General features: G+C 40.7%; 2 protein-coding genes across 2 annotated transcripts in view; both read left to right on the forward strand.

The window, feature by feature from the left end:
- Window positions 1-20,772, forward strand: part of LOC104944757 (serine protease HTRA1B-like) — a 221,043-nt gene that overhangs the window by 135,977 nt on the left and 64,294 nt on the right. The window lies entirely within an intron of this gene.
- Window positions 1-20,772, forward strand: part of psmd4a (proteasome 26S subunit ubiquitin receptor, non-ATPase 4a) — a 50,765-nt gene that overhangs the window by 11,977 nt on the left and 18,016 nt on the right. The gene's annotated exons all lie outside the window — the stretch shown is intronic.

The following is a 20,772-nucleotide window of genomic DNA, read 5'->3' on the forward strand; positions in this document are numbered from 1 at the left end:
CGATAGAACAACGGAAAACGTAAATCTTGTGTTTATGGTGTTAGTGTATTTCTGGTAGTGACTAGAGGTCAGTGAGTCTCTCAGAGTGGAGAAGACTTGTGTGAGTGTGTTTCGTACCGGCGACTAATATCGCGGGTTACTTTATGTACGACATAAATCAAATACAGTCAAAGTTACGTATATCGTGATTTTTGAAGTTTAAAGTTTATTTATGTTTTCACGTAATAACTCACAGGAGACAATCGTTAGTCCTGTGAAATGATGGTACAATATAATTAATGGAAAAAAGTGACGAATATCCTATCAAGTGTTTCACCTTTAGGACCGGTGTCGACAGGTTTTTACACGCGAATTAAAACATAAAGGAGGTTAAAACTAGTTTCGGCTCCGGAGCACGGAATTTGTTTATGCGGCGTTTATTTTCTGGTAGGGAGTAAAGACGTCAGTGAATGGGAGGAGTTTGTGATTGGGATGAAGGAAAATTTTCTTACTACACGAGAGACATCGTAAAAGGATGGTGTTGTGTGTGTGTGTGGGTGTGTGGTTGTGTGTGTGTCGTGTGTGTGTGTGTGTGTGTGTGCGTGTGGGTGGTCCCGAAAACGTGTTTCCGATGTAGACGTTTCCCTAAACATGCACTCTACTATGAGTTAGTTATGTATTACACCTGTAAACTTTGAGTAAAGTAGGGGGAACACACCTGGGGTTTGTTCCAGTCTCCTTTCACAACACACCACACACACACGACACGACACACACAACAACACACACACACGGCACACACACACACAACACACACACACAACCCCGCAGTGATACGCGACCGAACAGTCGCGACAGGCTGCAAGGTCCGGACCCCTGTAAAGGTGGTACCGGCGTTATTACCCCGGTCTCTGCCTCCACCTGTAAGCGTGCCCAGACGGACTCGGGTCCCCTTCTTTAAACGGGGTTGACGTTGAGACTCTGGTTTCTCCCCGTTTGAGGACGGCCCGGGCCTCACAGAAAGGGCCTTTACCAACCTTACTCAACAGGCACACACACACACACACCACACACACCCACACACCGACAACACACAACACACACACACACAACACACACACACACCACACACACCCTTTCTTCCTTCTTTCCCGCGCAACTGGACCGTAGTCACATAATAGGTACGGTACAGACACTATACTGCTTAGGGTCTTAGGGTGTCACAAGGTTAAGGGCGACTCTGGGCGGAGCACAGGGGAGAGTAGGTGGGAAGTGGCAAAGGGGAAATTTCTTATTCTTTTGAGAGTTAGTTTAGAGTGGAGAGACGGCCCAAACATTAGTCTGCCTAAGGGAGAATAACCAAGTCAACTTTTTAGTCTTAAGTCGTACTTAGGACGTGTTGGGAAAAGACGGTGTGATTGGAGAAAAGTTTAGACCGTGTCGAGAGGGAAATTATCATAAACAGTACAAAATGTCAAAAGAGTGATAATGATAAAACACATTATAACAGAGATGAAAATTTAAACAATGTTAATCAACAAAATAAACAAATAATCTCATGATAAAAAACGAAGAAGGAAATAAATAAAGACACAGAATCATACTCGGAATATGTCATGAACCCTAACCGACCCCCAGAGCACACCACTTTGGCCGGGGGGAGAGTCGTGTTCCCGGGGGTTAAGGTCCCACGAGGAAGGAGGACATCCCTGACGCTGCCGATTTATACGACATCTTCAACTCCGACGCCGGGACTGAGTATGACAACGGCGGTATGGGTGCCACCATGCCACGAAATATCTACCCCTTATAGTGGTGAACAGGGAAACGCGAAGCCGAACATGAGATCCCAGCTGAAACAATAATACTTGCAACTTTTTCGACAAAGGATAAAGAGGCGTAGTAGGATAGAGGATAACTCCTATACCCGCTGTGTGGTTCTCGCGCTCCCGTCGATAATCGGGGGAGAGGTAGAACTGGTCTTAAACCCGAACTCGGAGTAAGCACTGTTACCGTTTTTTCCGGCCCTGCCAAAGGACGAGTTGGGGTTACCCTTTTGACCATGTGAACCAGGTGAGTATGTCTTTCTGGAGAGAGTTATTCAGCAGATTATATGTGGACCTCGGTAACCAGACGGGTCCCCTCATTACCAGAGTGAAACTTTGTTTATGTCAATGTGTGGACGCGAGTCGATTTGGCCGAGATAGGTGGCGGCATATGTGCGCGAGGTAAGTTTGCTATGCGACGGTGACGAAAACGATTGGTCGAACCTCTCATAGACAGTTCGAATTTAGGACCACTGGCCCCGGGAAATTACTAGTCTGTTGGGAGATATTTGGTAGTAGTGTATAATAATAAGACTGTGAACCTTGCTTCATATAGAGAGAGAAGACCTAGCCCTTCTTCGCCCCGGGGCCGGTCTAGTGCATATAGACCAGAGGACGCGAGCTGAGAGGATTGTGGCAAGCGAACCGGCCGGCAGGAACCGGTGCGCCGAACAACCCTTCCCTGTTGCTCGACATCTCTTGACCATAGAATAAACCACCACCTGATGGCTAAAGTCACTCTTGGAGGAATCTATCACGACCCCCAATGACTAATAGGATATGTGAGCGAGTATAGTAATGTTCAGACAGACAGTTTTCGGGGACAAGGGGCTACCTTCCACGTTCGATGCGAAACTTACTGACACCCATGAACGCCCTAGTCCACCACTCGAGGTTCATTGAATTTCGAATATAACTTCCCTTCACATCATTATCAAAGGACTTACTTACTTAGGTTCGCAGATTCGGTTTCATGATTTCCCACCAGATGGCAAGGGGCTCCCCGCTACTGAAAAGTAATCTCATTTACATCACCAAATCAGTTATTTCATGTGAAAAACGAGAGTCGTATGTATGAATGTCACATGCTGTTCCATGATTATCTCGTATCGTGTCCAACTTTTGTCTGTACCTCTTAGATTGACGTCATGACAGCGATCTCAGGTCAGATCAAATTTAACGCGTTTAATGACATTTTCCCGACGCTTTATCTTTCTGCTCCATCTTATTTCATCTTCGAATTTTATCATGAGATTATTTTCGTTTAATTCTTAGGTCATCACACGATGTTAATGTATTGCGATCTCGTGAGAATTGTGGGTTGAGATGTAATACACTTCTTGTGAGCAATTGGATAGCCCTCTTATTATGATACCCATCCACAACTCTCGACCACGCCCTAACATTATGTAGCATAATCACACTCGTCTTATTCCCAACACGTCGGCGAACGCCGAAAGGTGTCCGCGCGTATCGAACAAACAGATCCGATGTGACAGAAACACTCAGTAGCACGAGACTAAGTTCGACTGTGATTAATTATATCACACTCTTAGGAAGACTTAATTATGCTCGGATTGGAAAGCTAGAGACTTCCTTCACAAATCTCACATAACCGCGTCAAAAAGGAGATTAAAGGATATTCCACAAGAGTTGAAAAGCACACCTTCCCACTCTTCCCCTAGCACCGCCAGAAAATAGTTTCACTACTGAAGTCGCGCTTCGCGGCGCAAATGGTCCCATTTACCCGCGTCGGCTCCTTAACCCATGTGGACTATCTCCTAAGGGGGGGGGTCCGTCACCACGATGTCAGCAGACACACAGGCTGCTCCGTCTTGTGATCGGACCCTTGTGAGATTCATTTGGAGAGAAAACTGCTTCTCGTTTTGCAAAAAGGGAATACAAAGCCCGGTGCAAAGAGCGGGACCGGATGTTTCACAAAGTGAAGAGTCGGATGAGTCAGAGTGAGATGAGAAACTGCATGGTGTGATCTCGGATTACTCAAATTGAAGAAATGAAAATATTACGCAGGTTTTAAAGGAGTTAAAGTAAATGTTTGGATGTCAAATTGTCCTGGTGAAGATTTTGGGGTGGATATTTGAAGGCAGCTGTGCCAGGATTTCCTACTTTATGAACTATCATCACTATAAGAGTTTCAACATGTTTCCAAATCAAATTTAGAAAAAGGAAATAAATTAATTGTTTCAATCTTTAAAAGTGTCCAGATTGTTTACACAGAGGACACTCATATAATGTACCATTTTATTTTACTTGAGAATTTGAAGTCTTAGTGCTGTATGTACAATTAAAACTATGATATTGTGATTAAATCCAGCATATATAAATACAATTTGACTATAATTTAGCCAACAATAACTGGATAAACATTTAAGAATATCCAACACATTTGTATTACCGTCCATGTGGACATTTAAATTATAATCATATTTTTTTACAAACAACAACTAATACCCAAATAAATTAAATATTCAAATATAAGTCATTCCTAATAAGGTTTTTTTTTGTCTCTGGTTGCATTTGGGGAATTTACTCGTGACAGTATATATTTGTATACTTTTAGAACTATTCCTTAAATCCTGGATACATCCTTGATAACATCACCAGCAGACGGTGAAATCTTGTTTCCCAAAAGTTTGAGTTTTTAGATCCGGCTTGGGAAGGGTGTATTTTGTCTTTGTCCAATAAAACCCACACAAATCATTTGGATTATTTTAATAGGTGGCATTGTGATCAAAAGGTAAACAAATACTGCTATTCTTAGTTAATGGCATTGATTCCACACTCGAAAGAAAGTGACACAAAATAGTTTTAGAGGAATTTTGAATTTAAAAAAGCAGATTTTTTTAAAATGTGGAGTGTGAAATTGGTGGATTAAACAAAATCCCTCAACAAATAACTTTCTAGCTTTAAGGATTAGTTGAACATAAAGAGAAAGCAAGCAGGAGCACATTTGATCAATTTGCAAACATTGTCCGAATGGATTATTCCGGCCTGATTTCCCTGCTGGAGTTTGGAGGTCTGGTAGCAATGAAAGTCTTTCTAAAGGTCAGAAGTGAACTCAGTCGCCAGGCTCGCCTCGGGACAGAGGGTCATCCGCATCCTGCAGAGCGCTGGTGACCTTTCTGATGAGTGTGTGTGTGTGTGTGTGTGTGTGTGTGTGTGTGTGTGTGTGTGTGTGTGTGTGAGCCTTAAGGCAGGTCATATATAAATGTGGCCACATGTTGAGAAGGGGATCCATATCTCTCTGTCTTTGCTTTGGGATTTTCAGTTTTAGGGGAAATAAATGCACATATACTTCCACTTTTAATACCTGGCTCCTATCACACTATTTTATACATGTTACACTTATTAAAATACATACTTACTGGTACGTTTGGTTTTCTAACTGGATGTGTATTATTATGAATTTTAACTTCTGTAATTAATTATTTTATCTTTAATATTTCATGCATGCCTCTCGAAATCAATATAAAGGACAAACTGACACATCGACTGAGAGTGCAAGAATCACAATTTGAAGACAAATGGGAGAACAACATTGATGAACCAACAAGCGACAAGCATTTCTTTCTGACTTTGTAAGAGGCCGGGAATGTAATAAATAATGGACTAATGAGAATGTGTCTCCCATCTGCATTTTTTTTTTTGTGTGTGTGTATTTATCTTTGTATTTGTTTTTGTATAAATGCCTGTATTGTGTTTACCTTTTGTGGGCATGTAAATGTAAAATGCTGTTTTGACTTGTGAATGATTGAAAACAATAAAAACTAAAGTGAAAAGAAAACAGGTTATGTATTCCTCTTAATTTGTAATTATCTATTTTTGGCTCTTCACTTTTGCTGTAACACTGTAAATGTTCCCTCTGTGTGTGTTGAGTAAAGATGTTCTGATATAGAGGAGGAGGGGACTTTGGTACTTTGTAAAACACCTCGGGTTTCTGTTTTTGGCCCGAACACGAGAGAGTCCTTGGCAGAAGCTAAATGGACGGAAAGTAAATAAAAGTGGCCATTATGTGCCGGCTCCAGTAAATAGCTGCTCTCTTGTCTCTCTGAGCTTCAAAAAGAGGGGCGGAAGATGCGATCACGAGGAAAGCCCGTGTCCTTTCTTCTCCAGCCACTATAGAGGGGGTCTGGATCTCCTCCTCCCCCCTTTTTTTTCTCCCCCTTTTCAGCTTTCTCTTTCTGCTTCCTGTTTCTCTCTCTCTCCGGCTCACTTTCTGTCATTTCTCTCTCCTCTTCGTCCTTCTCCTCTCGCTACTCGCCCGCCCAGGGTTTTCTCAAACATGCAGGAAGGGAGAGATCAATGGTGTCCTCGGAGAGGGGGAATTACACAGCTGAATTTCGATGAGAACAGAAGAAAAGGAGGAGGAAGGGAGAACAAGTAGAGGCGGGGAAGGCATGTGAAAAGGGAGAGAGGGAAGGAGGATAGTATATCCTTTAAGGAAGAACAAAAAAATGGGAGGAATGTGGAAAACTATGTAAAAGGCTGAATGAGCCCCGCAAAAAAATCTGAAATTAAAATCCTTTAACGTGATGCTTCTCGAGTGGAATCCGAGGTGTGTGTTTGCATTTTGCTGCACCGAGATAACATCCATAACTGTGAACATCGCACCATAATTTGTGCTGACAAGTGAATGTCTGTCTTATTTGCTTGCTTGCGTGTGTGCGTGTGTGTGTGTGTGTGTGTGTGTGTGTGTGTGTGTGAGGGAGATGAGAAAAACAGCAGCTGTACGTCAAGATTTTTATCAACAGTAAACTTTTTTCCTATCCTGGTGTGATGACGTGAAATGTGTTTTCTAATTTTGGGGCTCAAATGTGACTTTTGACCTTTGCTTAAATCACTTTTCTTCATAGTTATGCCCGAACATTCTCAAGGTGTAACTGTACTTAATAATGAGTGTAAATTACAAGATAAAACATCTGCCTTCACATTGATCATATTGAGATGAATGGAATATTGTTTGTGTCAATTACAAAATATACATTCATTTAATTAAAACACTTTTGAGAGCAGGGTGTGTTTCAAGAAAAAACATCCTGGTTGTTTTTAGTGTATCACATTCTCACTAAGGACATTTTTTTCAGATAAAAAAATTATTTTAGATTACACTTTTCACAATGAATTCTCTGGAAAATTGCAGCCTACATTGTGTAATTTATAGTTGTGTTTTTGTGCTCCATTATATTGGGAAATTACAACTATAGGAATCCCAGAATGGAAATCATAAAAAAGTCTAACAAAAGAATGTATTACTGCATGACAACAGCTACATTAAACTTGATAAAATAACAGCATGGCTTCTTCGCCCAAAATAAGACAAACTTTAGGGCAGTTTTCTTCAGAAACCTTCACTTCCTGTACTCGTACGGCATTCTGCGCCTCCATGTGGTAAGATTTCACAAAAGACTGAGAAATATCATTACTTACAGGAAATGGTCAGCAGAGTTAAAAGCAAATGTGGCAAACTGTCCTCTCCTGTCCTCCTCCAGAGTCCTTCACCTCACTATTTCAACGTCAAACCTGCTGCCTGTTTCTTGTCACGTCTCCTCTCTGTAATCCCTTTGCGATTGGGAAAGAAAACCCTCTCACAAAAGCACTTAAAAAGCATTTCAAGACACAAACATTTAATACAAGTTTTCTGTATCACACAGAGCTATTTACTGGGTTTGTGGAGGGCGTTCAGGCTGCTGTCTATTCTGTCTGTGGTGGTGATAAATCAGCAGAGCAAGGAATAATCTGAATATTGGTGGGGTAAGGACCTGTGGTAAGTGCCACTCCTAAAATCCTAATGATGCTGCTGGCACCGGAGAGCCACATAAAGCAGCGTTTCAAATGAAAGGCCTGATTTTCTGGCAGAGAAAAGGAGCAGTGGAGGAGCCCTGAGGAGAACCTGGGATCACACCATGCTCTGAACCCTGGGCTCCAACGGCATCAATTACCGAGAGATATACGGACCGGCCCATTCCCACCACTTTACTGAGTCCCCCTTCAGCCGCAGCCCGCCAGGAAGGTAAATTATCACCCCCCCACCATCCAAGTTCTGCAGCACTTTGGAGTCACCAGTGAGACCCTCCTCTGTCTCGGTCCGAATCTGAAGGAATTCCCTCCCTCTGTGTGCCAAACCCCAAAACCTGTGCAGAGCATGCAGCTGCACGCCCATGTGGACACGCTCACTCGCAAACATTGATTTAAACACACACAAATGCGCACAAATGTTCATATGTGGGTATCCCCTGGAGCTATAGATCATGGGGAACAGGTAGAGAGTTTAGCATGCATTCACACACTCACACACACATATTCAGGCTGTATATCATGGCGGTGGGCAGGGGACGTCAGCACTCCCATACACAGTGAGCCTTATTGCAGAGTTTAATAGAGGAAAGCCAGCATGAATCCCCACAGTCATTCTGTTCCAGTCAAACACACCATTCACTACACTCCGGCCCTGTGTGTGTGTGTGTTAATACACACGTGAGAGTCCCTACATACCGTACATCATGTGCTTGTTTGTGTGTGTGTGTGTAGATATGTATACGATATGCAAGTATGAGAGCATTCTGATGCTAATGTTACTGCCTGTGTGTGATGTATCTGTGTGAGTGTGCGTGGTGGGATGGGGGCCGTATTGACTCATCAGTGCTGCTCTGTCACCTCTTCTCTTTATGAGTCTGGCGGTTTAAAAACACACAGAATTTATGGTCAGTTTGGGCGCTACCTCTGACGCGTTCAGTGTGTGTGTGTGTGTGTGTGTGTGTGTGTGTGTGTTGTGTGTGTGTCCTAAAAACAACTCTAATGCAGAAAGTGAGCCTGTTTACCGTCAAAAGAGGAATCAAACACAGAAACAGACAACGTGACGAGAGGCTTATCAACACCATGTAACTCCAACCCAAGAGGGTGTTATACTGAAAAAAATAAGTAATGAGAAATTCTTTATTATTAGAAAAGATGCACTACTAGTGATTATGAAATACAGCAAAACATTTAATTTAAAACAAATGAAATACCAGTAATGCTTTAGGAAAAGGGTAGCAATGGTATGAAATGTAGTTCGTAATTCATCCCAGAAAATATCTTGTTGCCACGGTGCAATATTACACTTTTATATCGTTGTCATTATTAATAAATCTCAATACTATAATATACAATTATTACAATAAATAATGATTAATTATTGCTAACATTAACAATAACCCTTAAGGGATTGAGAACAAAATAACAATTATAAACAGAATGATATACCAGATTTAAAATAAAATGGCATGTAACTATAAAAGGTGAAATAGCTAAAGCATGTTACTCTTTTAAAATAATGCCCTATGATCTGTGCATTCAACTCACACACACACATATGTATATCAGTGTTTTTTTATTACTGTATATAAGCAAATACACAAGGACATGGTTTGATAACTGTCAAAGGTTTACACAGAATACCTTAAAACCAAATGCAAGAAGAACCCCCCCCTGGAGATTAACAAAGTAAATTCTTCTTCCACATATTTTTGCTTAAACCTCACATAAGAAGAGCGAACCAGACTATACGTCCTTTATCTGAGCTTCTAGGTGCTATGTAATTGTGGACGGAGTGTAATGTGTGGTCCATTCGCTTCATTAATGGGGCAGACGTGAGCCGTTCAGCCAAGAAAACGCCTATTGTTCCCTTTACCTTCCTTTTTTTTTAATGTGTGGCATTAGTCAGGAGTTGTTAGTGCTAGACCATAGTGCTTTGCTGATGGTCAAATGACAAAGTCTTAATAGAACATAGGGGGACGGGCAGGACAAAGGTGGGCAATGTTCAGCTGGATGCAGCCAATTTCTGTGTGAGAGGCCTGCCTAAAAACCCTATTCATAGGCCGTCTAATGCTGCTGCGTAATTAAATGTGATTACTGGAGCAGAGGGCTCCTCTCTGCTCTCTGAGGGCCACACACAGGACTGCAGGCAGCGTGCATGCGCTCATTAAGGAGGCGCTAACAGATGTACACAAGCGACGACCACAGGCATACCTAAAAATCCAAGCCATATCTCTCTCAGCGATACACAAACATGAACACAAGTACAACACCGTGTGTCTCCAGAATCTAGGAAGAGAAGTATTGGTTTTGGAAGGGTATAAACTAATGGGTGGTTGGTTTTTTCAGTATGTTATCCCTCAACCGAAGTAAAAACATGAATTGAAGTTGGACTTTTTTTTAAATACCTGACTGTTTTGAGCCTCCAAAATGCAAACAAACACACGCTAAGTGACACAGCAATAAATACAAATCAGGCTAAACTATGACCTTCAGTCAGTGATAATCAAAAAGCAAACAAGCAGAAACATAAACAAAAATCAATTATGGTTTCCATCCACACACACACACACACACACCTTGTCTGGCCCGCTCTCCGGTCCAGTTTCCTGGGCAGACACGGTCCCCTGGTGCTCATGGGAAATAGTGAGCATGCCAGGCCCCCACAAAGGCGTCCTTTCAGCCGCCCGCATGCTTGACCTGTGCAGGGTCAGCGCTCTGCTTTGTGCCCCGCGACCCCTGAGCGACCCGGGGTCACAGCCAGGGCCCGAGGTCAAATCCAGATGCCTGCGTCTAATTTCGCTCCGACCGACTGCGTTATCCGTCCAAATCTGCCCGAAAATGTGCCCCCGCCTACCCCACCCCTAAAACCCACTACTACCTCCGCACATGACTGAGTCCTATAGAAATACATAGGTACTCTGCAGCCTAATTGGACTACTGTGGAGTAGTGCTCACACTCGAGCTTTCTCATACTCTCTCTCACACACATGCCAGCCTGACCCCCTGTAACTGCACTAATACCCCATCCCGTGGCCTTTGGTCTATCTTGAGGGATTAGGTGCAGAAAGACACACATACAAGCACAGATACACCCACCCACCCACACACATATGCACGCACACACACACACACACACACACTTAGAGTCGCAGCAGGCCTGGCTGAGGGTCTACCTTGAGGGATTAGGTGCAGAGAGACAGGACCCTCCAGCCAATCAACCGGTCTGTCACATTGATTTTGAGGGGTCACTGGCGCACAATGGCCAGGGTTTTCCTGTCTTAACCTCTCTGATCACACACATATGCACGCACACACACATGCAAACACAAATGTAATGACAATAAAGTTGATTTATATCATTCACGTAAAAGGCAGGGCCAGAAAACTGCTTTATGGGCGGGTTAAGTGCTGGATAAGTGTGTAAAAAAAAAAGTGTCCCTAATTGATTACATATTTGAGTCAGTTAAAGTATGTTTCTGATGATTTTGAGAGTATGTACAAATGAATCACAACTTTCTGCAAACACATGCATCATTACAATTTGAAACCCCCTGTTCACGTCTGAAAAGCTGCACCACAACTTCTGAAAATCCTCCGTCCCCGGGGGAAAGCAGACCCGGCTGGGGCAAAGCTCCCGGGTCAACCCCCACCTCTTAAACCCCTCTCTCCTTCTTCTCCTTCCTGGTCAAACAACACAATAGTCTTCTATCAGAAAGGGCACCAGGCATTCGCTTCTGACTGAAATAAACCCGGCTACAACCTTTCAGGTGCTCGGCCTGAGTATTTTCTCTGACGTCATCCACAATTTGCCTGGTTTGTTTTAGTCTTTTTTTCGGTCTCCCCCCTCACACCCCTGTTTCCCTTTCCTGTCGGGAATCTCTGTGGCATCTGGAAAAACAGGATTCATGCACGTCTGCTGGCATTGTTATGATTACAGAGTTTGTCATGGGTGGAAGAGCCATCAGGCACTTTAGTTGAGTAAAAATAGCAACACAACTTTGTTTAAATATTGTTCATTTATACCTAAAAGACCTTGGTTCAAAATCATGTTCAAGCAAAAGGGCAGGAGTTTTCCTATTATCATACAAATGTACTTAAAGTGTCACATAAATAAAAGTACTGCAGAGAGATGACAGACGAGACTGAAATATATTACTATATGATTGTAACTGATGCAAAGGATCACAAGATGCATTCTGACGGTTGTGAGACGATTGTTAGGTACGAAAGAAGAGAAAAAGTAACATTTCTATTCACTAAATGTTCACTGATCTCTGTTAGACCACTTTAGGCCTCGAGTGTTTATATTTGAGGGAAACCATCTGAACATTTTAGTGGAGAAATCACTCTTTGGTGGGAGTGACAGCAACTCAAACACATCTGAAACATGACAAAGGGCTCCAAGTAGACACTGTTGTTGTAAGAGGTCAAAAGGCCACAGATTTGAACCATTCACGGTATCTCATGAGCTTACCATATGTTATTTTAATGTAAAATGTGAAGTACTTCAGCTTAACCACAGCTGTCAGATGTAAATGTAGGGTACAAAGAACATACATTGCCTTGAAAACGTAGTGGAGTACATATTTTATAAAGCTCAAGTTTAAAATACGACAACAGAGAGTTCTTGGAAAATGATGAAACCACAAATATGATTGTTTAGTTAATAACCGTCCCTTGAAATAAAAAAATTAAGTGGAAATATGAAATTTGATCATTTTTCAAATGAGGTCCTTTTTATTAATTAACTTCACTAAATTGATTCATTTATATTTACATCCATGTATTGCATCACAGACTTGTTTATTTATTTAATAACCCCACAATGGTAATAATACAAAAGTCTTTTTTTAAATAAAAACTATGTTTTCACTATAATAACTCAGTTATATATATATTATTATTTACATTTACTTGTTTATTTATTGCCAAATTTTTTGTTCAGGATTTTTTCATAGACATATTTATTTATCAGTTTACTTCTAAGTCTCATGTCCAATAAGCACGACTTTCAATACTGCAGTGTGACCACTAGTGGGCGCCAGAGTATTTCCACAGTAGTGAAACCAGCTGTTGTGTTCTCTTTCTCATTTCCTTGACTATAATCTCTACTTCCTGGATACGCGTTCAGAAAAAATACAGCCAGGCTGGATTTGTCATTATTTTTCTTTTTTACCGAGTTTCAATTAACTTTTTGCTTATATTAACACAAAGAGGATTTATTTCTACAATGGTACATGGTGGTTTAATGGGTGGAAAATACAGATAATGACGTAAAGAGGAGTTACTTTTAAAGGTGAGTTAACCTAATTTACCAATAAAACTATGACGTTACTAATGGTTACCGACCGTTAGCTTTCGAGCTAAAAGTTAACTAACTTACTAATGAAACACTGAAGTCACTAACGGTTACTTACGGTCCTTGTCATGATAAGGAAAACATTTGAAGGTGTGCCAAATGTTTAACTCGTGTTGTGTGTGTGTGTATTTTTTTAAGCCTAGAGCGCCACGTCATTGGAAAAACACACACCCTGATTTTAGTCCCCAGCTTTGCCTTCAATGAGCCACTGTCTCCGTGTCTTCTGAGATTCACTCACCCACGGAGGAGCGGTCAACAAGCGGGTCAACATGACGGCGTCTAACTGGGGTCTCATCATGAACGTGGTGAACAGCATCGTGGGCGTCAGTGTGCTCACCATGCCCTTCTGCTTCAAACAGGTGGGTTCATATGCGGAAGTTTACAGGTGCTTAGGCAAAACCCTTCCGCCAAGCAGGACCCCCTCTTTTAGCTGTTTACATTGGCGGGAGAGGGGTCTCAGTTTCTTTACTTCAGTAAAAGCACAGCAGGAAGAAGTATTGCGTTTGAATTCTTAAGTAAAAGCAGTGGTGTAAGGTAACTAAGTACATTTACATTTACTTTTATATTACATATTAGTTACTGTGCAGCAAGACCCCTTATTTTTAGCTTTTTACATAGGTAAACAGACAGACACTACAATTCAGAGGTAAATAGTGTACTTTTACGCCTCCAATGTACTCAAGTACTAGTACCTGAAAAGTGAACTGAAGCACTTTACTACATTCTGTCACTGGGCAAAGCAACATATGTTTCTTTATACAGATTAGCTAATGTCATTTTTATATAGTTTTTTTTAGCCAACATTGTTGTTGAATTAACATGTAAGCAGTATGAATGTGGGAGTTTGTCATTCAGAGCTTTTATTAACTGCATTCTATTCTATTGGGCAATTTAAACAGCTGCATTCAATAGCAGTTTTCATTACTGATTAATCCTCTGACAATATTCTCTTGATCAAACATTGGGTCCATAACATCTCAGTTCAAAGTCCAAGGCTATGTCTTTTAATATCTTGTTATTTCAGTCCAGCATCCAAAGAGATTCAGTTTAATACAATATAAAATAGATAGTTTTTAAGCTGAAAACAATATATTTAGCTTTTTTGAATGGAGAATATGCATATTTTAGAAAACATTACAACATTTCTGTCTTAAAGTTGTTGGTCTTGACGTGGCAATGTAACACTAACACACAACAACATTTAACAGAATCAGGAACTAAAACATCCCAAAAAAAAACCACAAAGCTATGAATAAACATTTCTACAAAGTGCTTTCAACATTGTAAACGTTAGCTTGACATTGATGACAGTATGCTTCATGTTGATCTTGGTGGGTTACTACGTGTTATTCTTCTATGAGGATATGAGTGTGATGGGAAATGTACTTAATGAATGACTGTGCTACTTTTATCTCCTAGCGACTTCTTCATAAGATCAGTGGATGCTTGGTTGAACATTAACATCATCTCCATCTGTTCTCAGACTTCATCAAGACTCTTTTAACTCTCACCATTAAATCATTTAAACACATTATCTTAGTTTGTTGGCACACTTGTTTATAACTTCAGTGCCTCAAAAGCTCTGCTGAAGTACCCTTTTGTAAAACACTATAGAGCACAATGTTAACCTCCAATCACTCTTTGGAAAAATAAAATAGAGAGGTATTCATAAAGTCACATTGTCATCAAAAATTTAATTTATGAATTATCCTTGTTATCACAGTATTTGCTCATGGAAACTACTTGCTGCCAAGTGTTTCAGTCACTCTGCCTCCTCACCTCTGTGTATGCAAATTCAATATTTGTAGAGTGTTTTTGCGCAGAAGGAACAAAGAAGATAAGTGTTAGGGGTGGCAGTTCTTTCAAAGGCTAGATTACCCTTAAAACAACTTGGAAAAATGCAATGTCCCTCTCTGTTAATGAAGAATGTTCTTCTCCTACAAAATGGCAATTAAAAACACCATGCTTCCTTGATTGCTCTTGCCATCATAATGGTTTTTTTCACAGATCAAATTGTTGTGTTTCTGCTATAGATTTGTAAAAAAAAACAACACACATACGTATCATTTCTCAATATGTAATGTTGTGGGACCTCCTGCACATGGACAAGCTATCCATGTTTTTTATAATAATAATAAAGTGTGTACAAAGGTTAACAAGAACAAAAAATCCATTGACCTTTAAGTTTTTAGTATTTTTAATTTACAGCTGACAAATGTGTTTCATCCTAGTGTTATAGTTATACTTCATTTAGTCCTCCTGGTACTAAATGAAGTATATATTTAGACATTTAGAAGTAGGTTGCCAGTTTGTATCCAAGCCAGAGCTTAACGATTTAATCATAGTCACTCTAAAACAAATGCTTATTCGATTTGAGGACATTATTTTCTCATTTAAAGGTGGGGTAGGTAATTAACTTCAGAAACACTTTTTGTTATATTCCATGGAATGCTCTTAACATCCCGATAGCAATGAATATATTAAATGCTTTGACAATAAATCCATACAAAAATGTTCATCTGTGGAAGCCGTGGCGCTGTAAAAAGCACGACCAATCATCTGAGCCGGCCCGGCTAAAATAACTGGATGGCCTACCTGCCTGTCAGCTTTCCATCTGTGCACAAACTTATCTCGTGCCCTCATTGGTCATGTGCGCGTTCGTGTGTGTTGGAGGAGGGGCTCTGTAAGGAAGTCTGAAGGAAGTGGTAGATTTTTTCCAGTTGTGTATTTTCAAATTCTAGCGCACTCGAGCTGGTTTCTCCATTCTTACCTACCCTACCAGATTTTAGGGTAATCAATGTGTGTCTGCTGCTGTGTGATAACTCTCCCTTCTTCCTCTCTTACAGTGTGGGATTGTTCTGGGAACCCTCCTGTTGTTCTTCTGTTCGTGGATGACCCACAAGTCCTGCATGTTTCTGGTCAACACAGCAAGCAACACCAAAAGACGGACCTACGCAGGACTTGGTGAGTTTAAACTCGTGTCATTGTCGTGTAAATGTTGAATTTGCTGTAACAGTAGCTAGCAACAAAAGCGATTGTGAATGAACAGGCAGATTGAGTGAGCAACAGAAAGTTAAGCTCGATTTACAGAAAACCTTATGCCTATGATAATTTCCCGACACGGCCATCTGTTTGTCCACATGTTGTTCACACTGACGTCCCTCCCTTCTCTGCAGCCTTCCATGCTTACGGGAAACCAGGAAAAACTGTGGTGGAGCTGAGGCAAGTCTTATTACTTATTCAGTATTCGTTAAGCTCTTTTTAAAGTGTTTATCACGGCTTGATCTTCTATAGAAAATGATCATAGACATATACAAATAAAGTGGTTTTATTCCCAAAACAATAAACGCTGATAATAATTTAGATTTCTCTCGTCCTCTTGCAGTATGATCGGTTTGATGTTGGGCACCTGCATTGCCTTCTACGTCGTGATAGCTGATCTGGGCTCCAATTTCTTCGCTCAGCTGTTGGGTTTACAGGTTTGAGAACTTTATTTGCTTTATTTATCTCTTAATCTTTAGACATATCCACTGCTTTCTTCTGTGTTTTCATTCACTTTATTTTGAAAGGAATACTTCCCCTGCAAAACAATCATTTGTGTATCAATTACTGACCCATTGTGTTACATCTGGATTCTGGAAAAACATTGTTTTTGCCCCCATACTCCTACTGTAAACAAAGAATTGAAAAACGGACCATAGGCTTGATGAGTGGAAATGAATGGGGACTGTTTAAGGGGCCGCACATGCACCCCTCTTCCAAGCGTGAGACTGTCTTAAATCTTTAAGTTAAGTAAAAATGCTTGTGTTTGTGAAATAATAAGCTTGAGCAATGAGATTTAAACTGGACGAGTTATGGGAGAGTTTGTTAACCGTGTTTTAGACGGATCATTTCCGAATTCTCCCTTCACCATGGAGGACTCACAGATAAAACAAGTTTTGTCCGACCATTTTGTAATAACGTATGAGTAACAGATGAAGAAATGGTTATATCTCAAGTAAAGTATTCCAATAATCATCTAAAACAGCTAAAACTGTAGTTGATACGATTGAGGTTATTCAACCAACTAAACATAGATACTCTGGGAGAAAGTCTATTAGAGAAACAATGTTGTATGGTGACTAATCATTCAATTTATCCAACTTTATTTTTATAGCATTTTTTAATAAACAAAGTGCTTCACATACCAAAAAGTAAACAAAATGAAAATACAACAACCTCCACCCCAGGCCATAATCAGACCAATACATACATTTGTGATTATTAAAAACACTGACATCTATAATTGGATAAAACAACAACACATTGAATATAATTAAAAAACAAATTGAAAACGTGGGCCTTGAGTTTTCTCTTTAAAGGTCCCTATTATACTGTTTTTAATTTTCATCAATATAATATAGCTCTCAGATATATACAAAACATGTCTCTGATTGGCTGAAACACCCAACAGATCATTGCAGCATTACCCATAATCCCCTCTGTTTCAGCCCTGTTTCAAAAGTGCTGATTCTCTGTCTGTTACTTTAGATGAAAATAAGGAGCCCCTCCCCACGCCCCTCTGAGATATATTTGGTTACAAAGAACTCAATGGTGCTCTAGGAGGAGATTCAGGTGATAAGGGGGGGGGTGGTTACCTTGGTTGGTGATTGGCTAATGGTTACACAAGCCAAAAAATCGTTATGACATCATAAAGTGGCCAAAATCTGATCAGCTCATTTTCAGACAGGTTTTTATAGAAATGGATCAGGACAAAAAGAGAGAGAATCTTTTTTCCTGAAACTTTCAGAGTCTCTTTCAATAGAGGGGACACATGTTGATGTAGAAGAGACATGAAGAAGTGGATTTTGCATAATAGGTGACCTTTAAGTCCCCTTAAGTCTCCTGTTTGACGCAGCATCAATGCATAGCCTCACATCCTCCATCAAAAATATCTCTGTGCATTTGTCACCAGAGCTGAAGGAAGGAAGATTAATGGAGAATAGGTCAGGGGGTAAATACTGAGGAGAAAAGACTCTCAAAGAAGCACTAAATGATGGACAGTGGAGAAGCAGGGAGGAGGAGCATGGAGGAGAAGCAGGGAGGAGGAGCATGGAGCGTGAACTGAATGCACAAGAGAGGAAAAATGACAGAAGGGCCCGGCGAGATGAAAAAGACGAGACAAGTGGAGGGATTTGAGAGGAAATCTCAAGGAAGCAGCTCCGGAAATTGAATACGATAAAAGTCGAGAAGGGAGGAAACATGGAGGCAAGGGTTGAAGAGCAAGAGGTTTGGTATCCACGCCCTACTGTAAAGTAGGGCTGTCCCGAATACAATTTTTCGGGCTCCGGATATTCGGTAGTAATCAGCAGCGAATATTCGGAACGGAGAGAATTTTTCTTTTTTTTATAAAAAAACATTGTCCAAAAGGTTTCATAACACGCTCCGAATCCGAAACACCTGACAACATGCTGTTAAGCAGAAGCACAGAAAGAGCATACTATTACGATTTTTACTTATAAGATTTATATTTATTTCCAAGCAAAGTAAGAGCACATTTTTATCATGTGTAACGTTACTCTTTAAACGGCAGATAAAGCTTCATCATGGCAACTTGACAACAGCTAAGCTAAGCTAGGCTACTACTTACAGCATCCAGGTGACTTGTTGTTGTGCCACCGTGGAAGGCCAGTTTCTTGTCACATATTTGGCACACTGCCTTCTTCTTATCGTCGTCCAATTTAAAATGGTCCCACACAGCTGAAGTCTTCTGCATTTTGTGTGAAACGAGGTGAAGCGTGACGTTCACGTTCGTGACTGTGAGTGAAAGCGATGTCAGGAGCCCAGGCTGAGATTGTATATATTTCCGCATTTTAACAGTGCAATTCAAAAGTATAAATATAGTGTAAGACTATGGCAATTCGCCTTTATTGATAGCATACATTTAGGATTTAAAAAAAACAAAAAAAAACAAAAAACGAATATCCGAATAATGAAATTGAAACCCGAATAGTTGGCCAATGAACGAATATTCGGATATTCGGGTACAGCCCTACTGTAAAGGAGTTTCTGTTTTGGAACTTGTAGTAAAAACACACAAACATTGGGAGGGAACACGCCTGAAACCACCAGACTCAGGGACAGTTTCATCCCAAAGGCCATTAGAGTGTTAATCACCTCAACTTTTGTAAGAACATCCATAACATTCATCTGTTTGCAGCTTACAAATAATGTATCTAATATATCATATTCAAGTTACTTATATAGACTATTATTGCACTATTTATATTTGTATTTACTTGCACTATTTTATAAATGACAATAAAAGCCTTGAATCTTGAAAAAGAAAACCTGTGTGTTGGCAGGAAACAGAACTAAAAGGATTAGTAACAGAAACAAAAAGGAAAGCAAGAGAGAAAGCAAACAGAAAGACACAGCGTATAACGGTAGTGCTGTTACGTTCGCGAACGATCCGATTATTTTGAACGGCTCTTTGGTACGAACGAAGGGAACCGAGTCGTACTTGGTGAGAGCCGTTCTTTTAATCGTTGGTTCCCTGCCTATACCGGAAAGGCTTTGCATTGTGGCAACGTCAGTTCCGTCAGAGAGAATATTCTCCAAGACTGGACAAATCATCTCAGAGAGGAGAAATCGCATTAAGCCCTCAAAAGTGAGGGAACTTTCTTTCCTGAATGCAAATGTGCCAGTTAGCAGAGGTGTGGACTCGAGTCACATGACTTGGACTCGAGTCAGACTCGAGTCACCAATTTGATGACTTGAGACTCGACTTGACAAAATCTCAAAACACTTTCGACTCGACTTGGACTTGAACACCAATGACTCGGGACTTGACTTGGACTTGAGCCTTCTGACTTGAGGTGACTTGAGGTGGCTGAGAATCCTTGCAGGCAGGGGCGGGTCTTTATTTAGCTAGGCCACCATGCGGCCAATCATATGCGAGGACACACTAGGATCATACCATTATGTGAAAGAAGGGTGGGGGGCACAGCAGGTGTAGTGGTACAGGCCGGCTGCACAGAGTGACGGGGAGACGGATTTAAATGCAAGCGCGTCGGAAAAAGTCAAGAAATTTGTGAAAACCGAAAAAAGAAGCAGCATCTGGCTGTATTTGAATGATATTGGAGAAAGCAAAGCTGGGTGCAGGATTTGTAAAATGAAAATAACCTTCAGAGCAGGGTTTTCTCTTTGGTAATCACTCAGGATTTATTGTCAGAGGTGGGAGAAGTTCAGATCTTGTATTTGAGTAAAAGTACCAGAGTGTAGGAATACTCGGTTACAATAAAAAGTCCTGCATTCAAAATGTTAATCAAGTAAAAGTAGAAAAGTATTAGCATCAAAATATACTTAAAGTACCACCTGCAGAGGGATCTAGATGCAGGTGTTCCTTTCCCAATAGAGACCGCCTCGCTGCACATTATCCCTTGCATAAAGATAGATTGTGGGTCCCTTATAACATGATGTCACAGTAGCCTTACTGTACCTTACTGATCCCTCTTAAAATAGAAAAAAACACGTTACTTTACCAGCAGAGAGAAAATGGATTATTAAATTATTAATGTGACTAATAAAGAGCAGTTTGATTATTAAGTATTAGTCTGTTGATGGATGTCATTACATTTGTTGAAAAGCACATAAGGACTTGTTTAAGACTCGTTTTGTCAAAGTTTAGGACTTGGACTTGACTTGAACTTGACTTGAACTTGCCCATCCTGGCATATTACTCTCAATGAATATAAGGAAGCACTGTGTATAGCGAGAGCAGCCTACTACTCTTCATTAATAGATGAGAAT

This window comes from Notothenia coriiceps, unplaced genomic scaffold (genome assembly GCF_000735185.1).
Source record: "Notothenia coriiceps isolate Sejong01 unplaced genomic scaffold, NC01 NC01_scaffold00000339, whole genome shotgun sequence".
Classification (NCBI taxonomy): domain Eukaryota; kingdom Metazoa; phylum Chordata; class Actinopteri; order Perciformes; family Nototheniidae; genus Notothenia; species Notothenia coriiceps.